Source organism: Elephas maximus, chromosome 2 (genome assembly GCF_024166365.1).
Source record: "Elephas maximus indicus isolate mEleMax1 chromosome 2, mEleMax1 primary haplotype, whole genome shotgun sequence".
NCBI lineage: Eukaryota > Metazoa > Chordata > Mammalia > Proboscidea > Elephantidae > Elephas > Elephas maximus.
The window spans coordinates 210,932,638-210,946,194 of NC_064820.1; the positions used below are offsets into that span (position 1 = coordinate 210,932,638).

General features: G+C 36.7%; 1 pseudogene; it reads right to left on the reverse strand.

Annotated features, from left to right (window-relative positions):
• Positions 1–12,023: 12,023 nt before the first annotated feature.
• LOC126070471 (olfactory receptor 14I1-like) lies at positions 12,024–12,959 on the reverse strand (annotated as a pseudogene).
• Positions 12,960–13,557: the final 598 nt, after the last annotated feature.

Below are 13,557 nucleotides of genomic sequence, written 5' to 3' on the forward strand. Positions count from 1 at the left end.
GTAGTAAAAACTGTATTGTGTGGGCCCCAGAAGTGCTTGGCATGAATGGTGTGGTGTATACCTAACTCCGAAATTAACTACTATAACTGCTGTACAAAAGAGTACTTCATGATCTTGCCAGTAAAATCCCCCTCATTTGGTCACACTCTTCTGTAACATCAGATGATCCAGTCTGTGAGGGTGTGTATGCCCTCTGTGTTCCAAGCTGCTGGCAAACACTGCCAATGGGTAGAGTGATTATGCTGCTCGTTTTCTCCATTTCAGCTCCATTTAAAGAGACACTGCCTCCCTCAATATCCCACAGATATAGTAACCAAGCTGCAATAGTTTCCTTCCAGAATTTCCCACACAAAGCAATCAGCTCAGTAGGGGTGTATTCCTGCATTGTCATGGAACTGGCTGGTGGGATTTTGTGTCTGGGGTAATTGAGTTCTAAGGTAGCTTTCATCTTATGAGTAATGGGCAGCCATGCCCAGGGGGCCACTGCGCACTGTCGGACTCCTCCTCCACTATTAATTCCACATCTGATTCACTACTCAATCTGCTCTCCCATGGATTCTACATTTTCGAAACTCAATCACCTTCTATCAACACTGCCCTAATCCTTCCCTTAACACTTTTCTTTCTCCGTATTTACAAACATGTGGGCAAGCATCTCTAATTGCTCATTCTGCTGTCGCACGCACCTACTTAAGATGTCAGTCATTGCCACACAGGACTGGTGTACTTCTCTTTCTAACTGCAGATCTTCCTATACGGCTCTTACACGCACTTCAGCACCTAGCTGGGCCTCAGTAGCCAGCTGAACAGCCCAGAGCAGTGGACATCTCACAGCCACTGTTACTCTCCAGCTTCCTTTCCACATTTATGAAGGCATGCATCTTTCCACAACCATGCTATGCTGCTTGGCATTTTGGGGGCATCCCCATATTCATGCAGCAGACTGCACACATCGATCGTAAAAGTCAGCCCTCCTCACATGGAGGTCATTGGTCAACCCAGGGTTTTCCCTGCAGATGCCTTGCTCCCACTCACCATTTCTTTAGTCTCATCAATTGTTCAGGAATGGGCCAGTAAGTTGAAATTTGCCTCCAAAATCTGAGGGTGTCAAGAGACCAAGCCCTGGTGGCACAGTGGTTAAGAGCTATGGCTGCTAACCAAAAAGCTGGCAATTTGAATCCACCAGCTGCACCTTGGAAACTCTATGGGGAAGTCCTACTCTGTCTTATAGGGTCACTATGAGTTGGAATCAACTGGGTGGCAATGGATTTTGTTTATTTAAGAGACCAAAGAAAGAGGTGGGCAACTCTAGTGTGGCAGTGAAGGAATCTTTATTAGGGAGACTTACATACTAGGCAATGGTCCCTGGTGGCCGAAGGACCAGAACAGATCTCTGCATCCAACAGTAGGGGGAATGGAGGTTTTATAGTAGTCAAGGACAAAGGTGGCTACATACCAGGGAGTTACATAAGACTGCCTCAGCAAGGTCACATAACAGGCAATTGGAAAACAGTAGTGAAGTAACAGAAATAGCAGTGAACTAACAGAAAGTGTGAGGTCAGTCATGTTTGGCCTTGCAAAATCTGTTTTCCCCTTCAGCGGCCCAGGTGGGTCTTAACAGCTTGTTTGACTGGCTATCACTACCAGCTATTCTGATCAGGGACACAACAGAAGGTCTCAGATAGAATGGGAAAAAAACATAGAACAAAACTCAAATTCATAAAAGGAGACCAGACTTAATGGACTGATAGAAGCTAGAGGAATCCCTGAAACTGCTACCTTAGGATACCCTTTTAATATGGAGCTGAAGCCACTCTTGAAGGTCACCTTTCAGCCAAATCATAGATTGGCCTGTAAAATAACCAACAACACTTGTTAGGAGTGTGCTTCTTTAAACAATCAATTATATAAGCAAAATGGTCAGCATCTACAAAAAAGAGAGATGAGAAGGCAAGGAAGAACAGGGAAACTGGATGGATGGAATCTGGGCAGGCAGGGTGAAAATAGTGGAAGTGCTGACACATTAGGTGATTATAACCTATATCACAGAAAAAAAAATTGTGTATGAATTGTTTAATGGGAACCTAATTTGTTGTGTAAACTTTCACTTGAAACACAATAAACAATTAAAAAAAAAGATAACGGTTAAGTTAAAACATTCCAACAAGACAAACAGAGGCTATGAGAGCCTATATACACCAGACCAGCTGTACAATAAATACTAATGGGGATCCTTCAGATGGAAGAGATGTACATAAAAAGAAAGATCTCCAGAAAAGAGGGACAAATATAAGAACCAGTAACAAGGTGTTCATAATTTTAATTGTTTTGTCCTTCATTCTTTTTAGTGACAAATGTATTAAAAACAAGGATAAAATTATGTTACATGACACATGAAATACAAAGATGTAATTGGTAATACTAACAACAGAACAGGAGGGGTGAAGAATAGTATAGGTATAGAATTTCTTGTATGTTACTGAAGTTAAGTTGGCATCAAACTACCTAATGATGTTATAAATGAAAGACATCAAGTGTAATATTCATGGTAGCCACTAAGGAAATATCTTTAAAAAATAAACAAAAGAAGAGGAGAAGGGAATCTAATTACTCACAAAAGAAAAAAAAAAGCAAGCAGTATTAGAGAAAATAGGTAAGGCTTAATGAGCACAAAATGCAAATAACAAAATGGCAAATATAAGATTTTCTTATTGGTAATTACAGTGAGTGTAAGTAGACTAAATGCTTCAATCAAAAGGCAGAGAGTGGTAAAATAAATGAAAAATACAATCTGACTATATGCTGTTTACAAGAGACACACCTAGACCCAAGGATATAAATAGGTTGAAAATAAAAAGATGGGAAAATATTCCATGGAAATAACCAAAAGAGAGCTGGGACTGTTATCTTAATATCAGAAAAAGTAGACCTTAAGACAAAATCTGTTGGATAAAGTTGGACATTTTACAGTGATAAAAGAGAAAAGTTATCAAGAAGATTTAACAATCATAAATATATATGCAGCCAGCATTGGAGCATCTAAATATATGAAGTGAACACTGATGAAAGTGAAGGGAGAGCTAGAAAACACTGCAATGACAGTTGAAAACTACACTGCTTTCAATATTGGACAGAACATCTAGAAAAAAGATTAACAGGGAAACAGAGGACATGAATGACACTGTAAATTAACAAGACCTAATAAATACATATATAGAGTACTTCACTCAACAACAGCACCATATACATTCTACTCCAGTGCTCATGCATCATTCTCCAGGACAGACTACATGTTAGATCATACAGAAGGTCTTAAAAAATTTAAAAAGATTAGAATCATAATTAGTATTTTCCCTGACCACAATAGTATGACAAAAAGAAATGACACAATGGGATGGCCATAGTCACAGAAAAAAAAAAAAGGAAATTATGCAAACATATGGAAATTAGCAATACACTATTAAACTACCAAATAGGTCAAGGAAGAAAACAAATCAAAAGGGAAATGACAAATTATTTAGATTCAAATAAAAATGAAGGCACAAGATACCAAAACTTATGGAATGCAGTGAAGGCAGTACTCAGAGGGAAACTTATAAGAATAAACGTCTAAATAGGAAAGAATAAATATCTCAAATCAATAGTCTAACTCTGCATCTAGAGGAACTAGAAAAAGAAGAGCAAACCAAGCCTAAAGAAGGGAAACAACAAAATTCAGAGCAGAAATACATGAAATCAAACTGAGAAAAACAAGAATCGACAAAATCTGAAGTTGAAAAACATTAGCTAGACTGACAAAGAAAAAAAAAAGGATGCAAGTAACCAAAATAAGAAATCAAAAGGCAGACAGTACAACAGGCTCAACAGAAATAAAAAGAATTATGACAGAATACTGTGAACAATTACACACCAACAAATTGGATAATTTAGATAGACTAAAGAAAATAGATTAAAGAAATGATATAAAATTACAGCAGAAATCAATGAAATTGAATACAGAAAAACAATAGAGAAGAATCAATGAAACTAAATACTAATTTTTGGAAGGCATCAATAAACATTGATAAAATTTTAGCCAAGCTAATGAACCAAAAAAGAGAGAAGACACACATTATTAATATAAGAAATCAAAGAAGGACCAATCTTCTTTGATGGCTATTAAAGGATAATAAAAGAATATTATAAGCAACTCTATCATCACAAATTTGATAACTTAGATAAAATGGACCTGGAAAAACACAGTCTTCCAAAATTTATGCAAAGGGAAATAGATTATCTGAAGAGGTAATCTGAATATCAAAAATACAAATTGAATCAATAATAATCTTCCAAATCAGAAAGCCCCAGGCCCAGATACCTTCACTGGTGAATTTCATAAAATAATAAAGGAAGAAACGATACTAATGCTCTACAATCTCTTCCAGAAAGTAGAAGAGTGAACATTCCTAACTCATTCTTTGAGGCCGGCATTACTCTAATACTAAAACGAGGTAAAGACATTACAAGAAAATCACAAAATCATTCATAAACATGGCTTCAAAAATCCTCAATAAAATATTTGCAAATCCATTTCAACAATGTATAAGAAGAATTATACACCACAATCAAATGGAATTTATTCCAGGTATACAAGGCTGGTTAAATACACCCTCTCCTCACTTATCAATATGGTTAGATTCCAAAGATCAGGTCATTATGAGAAAACTGGTATTAAGTGAAAATGGAGAATGATCACATCAGATCACAAAATGGAGGACGACTACAGCATTACATCACTTTCAGATTATATTATTACAAAACTGCCAAACCACTGAAAATCATCATCCAGTCAAATTGACACGTAACCTTAATCATCACAGCCAGTGTTACTCTTGCCTCACAACTTGGCATTCATTACTGCCAGATGTACATTTTCAATGTGCAAAATGGTCAGTTGGTTGATTTTTTACTATTGTTGAAAATGTGAAACGTTAGATAACGAGACAGTCAGTGATTGAGGGCAAGATGTATTTGAAAATCAATTAATGTAATTCAGCAATCAATAGGCTAAGGAAGGGAAATCGTATGATTATATTAATAAATGATTAAAAAATAAAACAGAACTCTCAGCAAATGGGACCCTTGTGGCACAGTGGTTAAAAGCTTGGCTGCTAACTAAAAGGTCAGCAGTTCGAATTCACCAGCGCTTCTTGGAAACCATATGGGGGCGCTTCTACTCTGTCCTGTACGATCACTGTATGTTGGAATCAACTCCATGACAATCGGTTTGATTTTTCGTCCTCAGCAAATAGGAATGGAGGGAAATTTTCTTAACTTAATAAAGAACTTTTACAAAAAACATAATACTTAATGGTGAGAAGTCAGATGCTCTCCCCCAGAATATTGGTAACAAGGCAAGGATCTCCCTTTCCAGTACTTTTAGCTAACACCATGCTGGAAGTCATAGCTAATGCAATAAGAAAAAGCAGATAAAATGTATACAGATCGAGAAGGAAAAAATAAAATGGTCTTTGTAGACAGTGATAGTTAATGTAAAAAAAAAAAAAAAAAAGTCCAAAGAATCAACACCATCACAAAAACTTCTGAAACTAAAAAGTGATTACAGCAAGGTTGCAGAATACAAATTCCATTTCTTACCTATATACCAGCAATGAATGGATGGAATTTGAAATTAAAAGCGTTTACATTAGTGATCCCACCGCAAAAAAAAAAAAAGTAGTACTTAGGAATACATTTAACAAAATATGTACAACAGATACATGAGGAAATCTACAAAACTCTGATGAAAGAAATCAAAGATCTAAATAAAATGGAGAGCAATATTCCATATCCATAAATTGGAACTCAATATTGTTAAGATTACTCTTTTTCCCAAATTGCTCTATAGATTCAATTTAATTCCTATCAAAAGCCCAGGATATTATTTATGTGAAGACTGACAAACTGATTCTAACATTTATATGGAAAGGCAAAAGACCCAGCATGGTCAAAACAATACTGAAGAAGAGCGAAATGATAAAGCTGACACAATCCAACGTCAAGATTTACTATAAAGCTACAATAAACAATATGTGGTATTAACAAAAGAATAGACAAGGAGGTCAGGGTACAAGAAGAGAGAGCTTAGAAAAATATATATGTATGTAAATATATGTGTATATACACACACACAATAAAATATATATGAAAGTTGGACTTCACTAAAACGAAAAAAAAAAATAACTGCTCTCTGAAAATCACTGTTAAGAGAATGAAAAGACAAGCCACACACTGGGGAAAAATAGTTGCAAAACACATATCTGGTCAAAGAACTTGTATCGAAAATATACAAAGATCTTAAAACTCAACAATTCAAAAACAAACAACCCAATTAAAAAAAAATGGGCAAAAGATCTGAATGGACACCATGCCAAAGAATATATACAGATGACATATAAATGTATAAAAAGATTCTTAACATCATATGCCATTAAGAAATTGAAAATGAAGGCAGCAATGGGCTAACCTACACGACATACAATGGCTAAAATTACAAACCCTGACAACACCAAGATGTTGAGGATGTGGATCAACAGAAACTTTCATTCACTGCTGATGCAAGTGAAGAATTCATTTGCTGCTTTTGAATAAAGTTTGATAGTTTCTTTCAAAGCTAAATATAGTCATACCATACAATCCAGCAATCATGGTTCCAGGTATTTACCCTTGAAATGATTCAAAAACACCTAACCACACAAGAACTTGTAACAAATGTTTTTTACAACTTTATTCATAGTTTCCCCAAAATGGAAGCACCCAAGATGTTTTTCAAAAGGTCAATGGATAAACAAACTGTAGTAAATGTATACAATGCAATATTTTTCAGCGATAATAAAGAATGGGGCATGAAGTCACAAAAGAAAATGGAGAAACCTGAACTGCATATTGCTAAGTGAAAGAAACCAGCCTGAAAAAACTACATACTGTAAGATTCCAATGATATTACAATCTGGAAAAAGCAAAACTATAGAGAGAATGGAAAGATGATTGATTGGCAGGGGTTTAGGAGGAAAGGATAAGGGATGATTAGGTGGAGCACAGGAAATTTTTAGGGCAGTGAAACTATTCTGTATGATACTGGAAAGGTAGATGTATGACTTTATGCATTTGTCAAGACACATAGGTCTGAACAAGCAGGGAATCCTAATTTCAAAGTGAGTTTAGTTAACAATAATATCTCAGTAATGGTTCATCAATTGTAACAAAGATACCATGCTAATGCAAGATATTACTAATAGAGGAAACTGTTAATAGGGGATAATGGGGTGAAATGGGGACTCTGTATTATCTGCTCAATTTTTTATACTCCAGTCTTTTTCGAGCAGGGTATTATTCAGTTTCCAAGTGTTTGATTTCTTTTCCCTGCTTTTTCTGCTATTGATTTCCACTTTTATGGCCTTATGGTCAGAGAAGATGCTTTGTAGTATTTCAATGTTTTGGGTTCTGCTAAGGCTTGCTTTATGACCTAATATGTGGTCTATTCTAGAGAATGTTCCATGTGCACTAGAAAAGAAAGAATACTTGGTTGCTGTTGGATGGAGTGTTCTGTATATGTCTATGAGGTCAAGTTGGTTGATTGCAGCATTTACATCTTCTGTGTCTTTATTGAGCTTATTTCTGTCCTTCACCGAAAGTGGTGTGTTGAAGTCTCCTACTATTCTTGTGGAGCTGTCTATCTCACTTCCCAATGCTGATAGTTTGTTTTATGTATCTTGCAGCCCTGTCATTTGGTGCATAAATATTTAATATGGTTGTATCTTCTTGGTATATTGTCCCTTTAATCATTATATAGTGTCTTTCCTTACCCTTTATAATGGATTTAACTTTAAAGTTTATTTGTCAGAAATGAATATTTCACTCCTGCTCTTTTTTGCTTATGGTTTGCTTGATATATTTTTTTCCATCCTTTGAGTTTTAGTTTGTGTCTCTAAGATGTGTCTCTTGTAGGCAGCATATAGACGGATCGTATTTTTTAATCCATTCTGCCACTCTCTGTCTCTTTATTGGTGCATTTAGTCCATTTACATTCAGCATAATTATGGATAGGTATGAATTTAGTGCTATCATTTTGATGTCTTTTTTGTGTCTTGTTGACAGTTACTTTTTCCCCACTTAATTTTATGTGCAGAGTAGATTATATATTGTCCTTTCCTCATATTTGTTGTTGTTGATTTTGTTTCTGCTGAGTCTGTATTTTACCCTTGTATTTTATTTTGATGAGTAGGATAGTTTGTCTCTTTTGTGGTTACCTTGTTATTTGCCCCTATTTTTCTGAATCTTAAGCTAACTTTTATTTTTTGTATCACCGTATCTTCCTCTCCATATGGAAGGTGAATGATTACATTTCTTAGTCCCTCTTTATTATTTTAATGTTGTTTTCTTTTATATAGTAACATCACTGTTACCCTGTTTTGAGCTTTTTTTATTATTATTTTTGCTTTGTTTTTTTGGATTTCCCTGTCTGGGTTGACTTCTGGTTGCTCTACCCAGTGTTCTAGTCTTGGGTTGATATCTTATATTATTGATTTTCTAACCAAAGAACTCCCTTTAGTATTTCTTGTAGTTTTGGCTTGGTTTGTACAAATTCCCTAAATTTCTGTTTATCTGGAAATGTCTTAATTTCACCTTCATATTTAAGAGACAGTTTTGCTGGATATATGATTCTTGGAGGGCAATGTTTTTCCCTCAGTTTTTTAAATAAGTCATCCCACTACCTTCTTGCCTTCATGGTTTCTGCCAAGTAATCCAAGCTTATTCTTACTGGCTCTCCTTTGTAGGTGACTTTTCATTTATCCCTCGCTGCTCTTAAAATTCTCTCTTTATCTTTGGTTTTGGCAAGCTTGATTATATCTTGGTGACTTTCTTTTAACATCTACCTTATGTGGAGTTCGATGAGCATCTTGGATAGATAACTTCTCATCTTTCACGATATTAGGGAAGTTTTCTGCCAACAAATCTTCAACAACTCTCTCAGTATTTTCTGTTATCCCTCCCTGTTCTGGTACTCCAATCACTTGTAGGTTATTTCTCTTGATAGAGTCCCACATGATTCTTAAGGGCTCTTCATTTTTTTAATTCTTTTTTCTGACTTTTATTCAAATATATTAGTGCCAGGTGCCTTATCTTCAAGTTCAGAAATTCTAGCTTCTACTTGCTTAATTCTGCTTCTCTGACTTTCTACTGAGTTGTCTACTCCTGTAATTTTATTGTTAATCTTCTGAATTTCTGATTTCTGTCTGTCTAAGGATTTTTCCAGCTTATTAAATTTTTCATTATGTTTCTGAATTATCTTTATAATTTCCTCAATTGCTTTATCCGTGTGTTCCTTGGCTTTTTCTGCATATTGCCTCATTTCCTTCCAGATGTCTTGAAGGGTTCTGTATATTAATCTTTTGTATTCTGCCTCTGGTAATTCCAGGAATGCACTTTCATCTACAAGATCCCTAGATTCTTTGTTTTGAGAGCTTGTTGAGGTGATCATGGTCTGTTTCTTTATGTGATTTGATATTGACTGTTGTCTCTGAGCCATCTATAATTTATTGTATTAGTTCATGTTTGCTTACTGTGTCATAGCTTCTTTCTTTGTTTTATTTTGATATGCCCAAATGGGTTGCTTGGGTGAGCTAGCTTGATTATTTTTGCCTTTGGAGATCTGACATCCTGTCCCCAGATGGCTAGAGCTGTTATCAGGTATATCAGTCTAGGAGTTCATTCACTTTTCTTCTTGTATGAATTCAGCTCAGGTTTCCAGGTAGCTGATCATTAAGTGTGTGGTACAGGCTCTGTGCTACACAGTCTTAGAGGGGCAGGGGTGATTGGTGTATGTACCGGTATCTGATAGCAGCAGGGCGTCACACTCTGAACAAGGCAGGGGCTGAGAACTGACCTCCGGGTGTCTCTGAGCAAAGTGCATCCCTGTTCCCGAGAGTGTGCAGGTGGGTGGGTTCTGCAGATGGACCATGGGCATCCAATGTTTTCAGTTGTAAGGACTGGGAGGTACCAGTTATCCTTGAACCCCTGTCGCATGTGGCTGGGTGACCTGAGTGGAGCTACCAGCCCTCAGGCCCCTGATGTGGGTAGGTGAGGACCCCGTTTAATAGGCAAAGAAATGTCAAACATCAAACATCCACCTCTCCACCGCACAGCTGAAATGGTTGGAGTCTGCCAACAAGGGCCTATTTCTCCTAAAATAGGTCCACACAGATCCATGCAGAGGGGAAAGGTGCCGAAAGTCCACGGACCATTTATGGCTGGACAGGAGCCACTTCTGTCCTGAGCTCCCCCGGTTAGTGGAGCTGGCAAATTTTCTTTTCCCCAAATTGCAAATTTTTTCCCTTCTCCAAGGCTGGGAGGATGGCTCTAGGTGCTCAACAGTGCCTGTTTCAGGCCCAGGGAATTCAGCCACTGAAGCCAGTTTGGGGGTGGGAGGGCACGGTAAAATATACACAAATACTTATCTTTTGCCGACAGCACCGTTCTTCTCTGGTTCTGGAGGTGTGAGTAGGCTGTGTGGCTGGTTGCTTCTCCCTGAGAAAATTGCAGGTGAAGGCTAGTACCAGCCTGCAGCCACCACTCCAGGAATGGTGCCTGAGGGCTCCCCACGATTCAGGTCTGGTAACTCCTCTCCGCTTCTGAACCATTTCTTCCTCCACCTGCCCCGCTGTTCATTTTCTAAGCTTGCCTTTGATGCTCAGGGATCCTAGTTTGTCATAAATACACCTGTTTAACTTGTTTTTTTGTCTTTTTTGTAAAGAGGGCTCGCTGGAAGCATCTGCCTATTCCACCGTCTTGGCTCTGCCTCTGCTCAATTTTTTGTAAACCTAAAACTTTACTAAAATATAAGGTCTATGAATTAAAAACAAAAAACAAAAACCTCTGTTTATATTTTGCCAAATGCAGGCTTAATTTTGTGATATTTTGTCAACCTTAACACCTAATGAGTTTTTAGTCATGCCAAGATCTTTCCATCAATAGAGTTTAAAATGCAATTTTCCTCATTATTTCATCTAGTACTTTAGAAATTTGTTTTGAACTAATTTTTTTTTGGTTTATTTTTATTTTGTATTTTTACATATATCTTTAAATTACCCAGGAAGCTGCTTTCTTTGCAGAACTTAACCTGATCTTCCCACATCGGTATCTCTTTGGAGCTTCCCCTCTCTATTTAGAGAATTGCCATGGAAAACTCAGCAACAAAAAGTAACAACATGGATGATTGTCAAACACCTTTTGCTAAGTGAAACAGCCAGCCTCGAGGAAAAAAAAACACAAAAGAGACTATATATTATTTAATTCCATTTATATGACATTCTGGAAAAGGCAAACTATAGAGACAGAAAACTGGTCAGAGATTGACAGGGCTTATAGTCAAGGAAGAGACTGACTACAGATGTGCAGCATGAAGGAATTTTTTGGGGTGACACAACTGTTGTGTATCTAGACTGTGACAGTGGTTAAATTACTCCATTACTTTGTAAAAATTCATAGAACTGTACATCAGAAAGTGAATTTTACTGCATACAAATTAAAAAAATAAATGCGTAAAAATGTTTAAATATATTTCTGTGAAAATATCAATAAGTAGCCAAATGGTTTGGAAAACCTGATCAATGAAGTATGTGAGAACACAAAATTTTAAAGTATTAGAAGTAAAGTTGTGGGCATAACTTCAGAAACTAAAACATTCAGAAATCCAGAAAAAAATGGATTATTTTCTATGAAAATACAAATTTAAACATGTGCCTAATAGAAGTTCAGAAAAAGCAAATAAAGTAATTATCATTAAAAAGAAGAGGAAAATTTCATCAGCATCTTTAAAAATAGCTTACTGGCCCAAATTTATGAATGTGGTCTATCATAGTATGAATAGATAATTATCTAATTGGTTTTGGAGATTCAAAAAGGTAGAGAATTTCAAAACAACTCTTTGTATGTAGAAGAACTGTTGATACAGATCTTGTACTGGTAAAGCCCAGAAGACGTTTCTACTTTTGCAGAGGATATATCTTTCCAAATAGTCTCCACATAGATGCTTTGATCTTCTTATTTCTAAGACTATATATGATAGGATTCAGGAAGAGGGGCAAAACAGTATATGCTGTAGCAATCACCAAATCTTGAATAGATGAAGTTTTGTCACTTGGTCCCAAGGCAGCAAAGAGCCCTGTGGTGAGGAAGAGCACGGTGACAATTAGCTGTGGGGAGCAGGTGGAGAAGGCTTTTGCTCGACTCTCTACTGAAGGGATCCTGAACACTGTTGAGAAGATCTGGTAATACGAGATGATCATAAGAACAAAGCATCCCATGACCAAGCATGAGCTCAGTGCCAGAGTCACAAACTCAACAGAGAAAATTTCACAGGAAACGAGGGCCAGCACATGAGGGATGTCACAGAAAAATTGGTGGATTCTGTTGGATCTTGAAATGGGCTCCCAAAACATGTTGCCAGTGTGGACTGCAGCATAAGAAAAACAAATTAGCCAGGCTATGGCTGCCATCTGGTGGCATTTTCCTGATGTCATCATGGCTCCATATTGGAGGGGTTGGCAAATGGCAACGTAGCGGTCATAGGACATGACGGTGAGAAAGGCTAGCTCAGCAGATGCAAAAGCAAAGAAAAAATAGACTTGGGCCACACAGCCGAGAGAAGAGATGGAGTTGTTGTGCACCAGTGAGCTGTGGATGGACTTAGGCACGGTGACTGAGATGTAGCACAAATCCAAAAAGGAGAGGTTCTTCAAGAAGAAGTACATGGGTGTGTGAAGACACTGATTGAGAGTAATGACCATCATAAAGAGAAGATTCCCCAATAGTGTTACCAAGTAAATCAACAGAAAAAGCCCAGCATACAATATCTGGAGCTCCCATATATCAGAAAATCCTGTGAGCAGGAATTATGTTACTTTTGTGAGATTGTCCATTTGGCAGGGAAATCTGTGTCCTGATTGTTGAAGAAAAAAAAAAAAGCGCCAATTAAAATGAGATAAAGAAATCAACAAAACATTTTACTAACACAATGTTGTTGAAATCATTTTCAGCTTAATTAAATTAGGACTCCACTGTATATCTTCTACACTGCTGAAGCAAATGGGATGGTGGTGAATAGGTTTTATAAGATGGGAGTATTCAGAAAGGGATATTTCGAGGTCTTTTAAAGTTAAATAACTTCAAAGAGTTTCTGACCAGCACTATATATCTACTATGCAGTATTTTTTGAAGTGTGAAGTTAAGAACTTTTTCATCAAATCATCTAGGGTGCTTGATTAAAACATGGAGTCTTAAGTTCCAAGACACATCTACTAAATTAGAACTTGTGGAATGATATCAAGAATTTGCCTTTTATATAAATTACTGTTTTTTTTTTAATACAAAAGTTTGGAATTATCACTGGTTACATGTCCTAGTAGCCCCACATAGCTCTCTGCTCAATAACTTTTGTGGTAAGCCACTTTAAAATGTGGACTTACCTATGTAGAGCATGGTAAGAATAAGGGTTATGATTTTAAAATTAATTCTGAA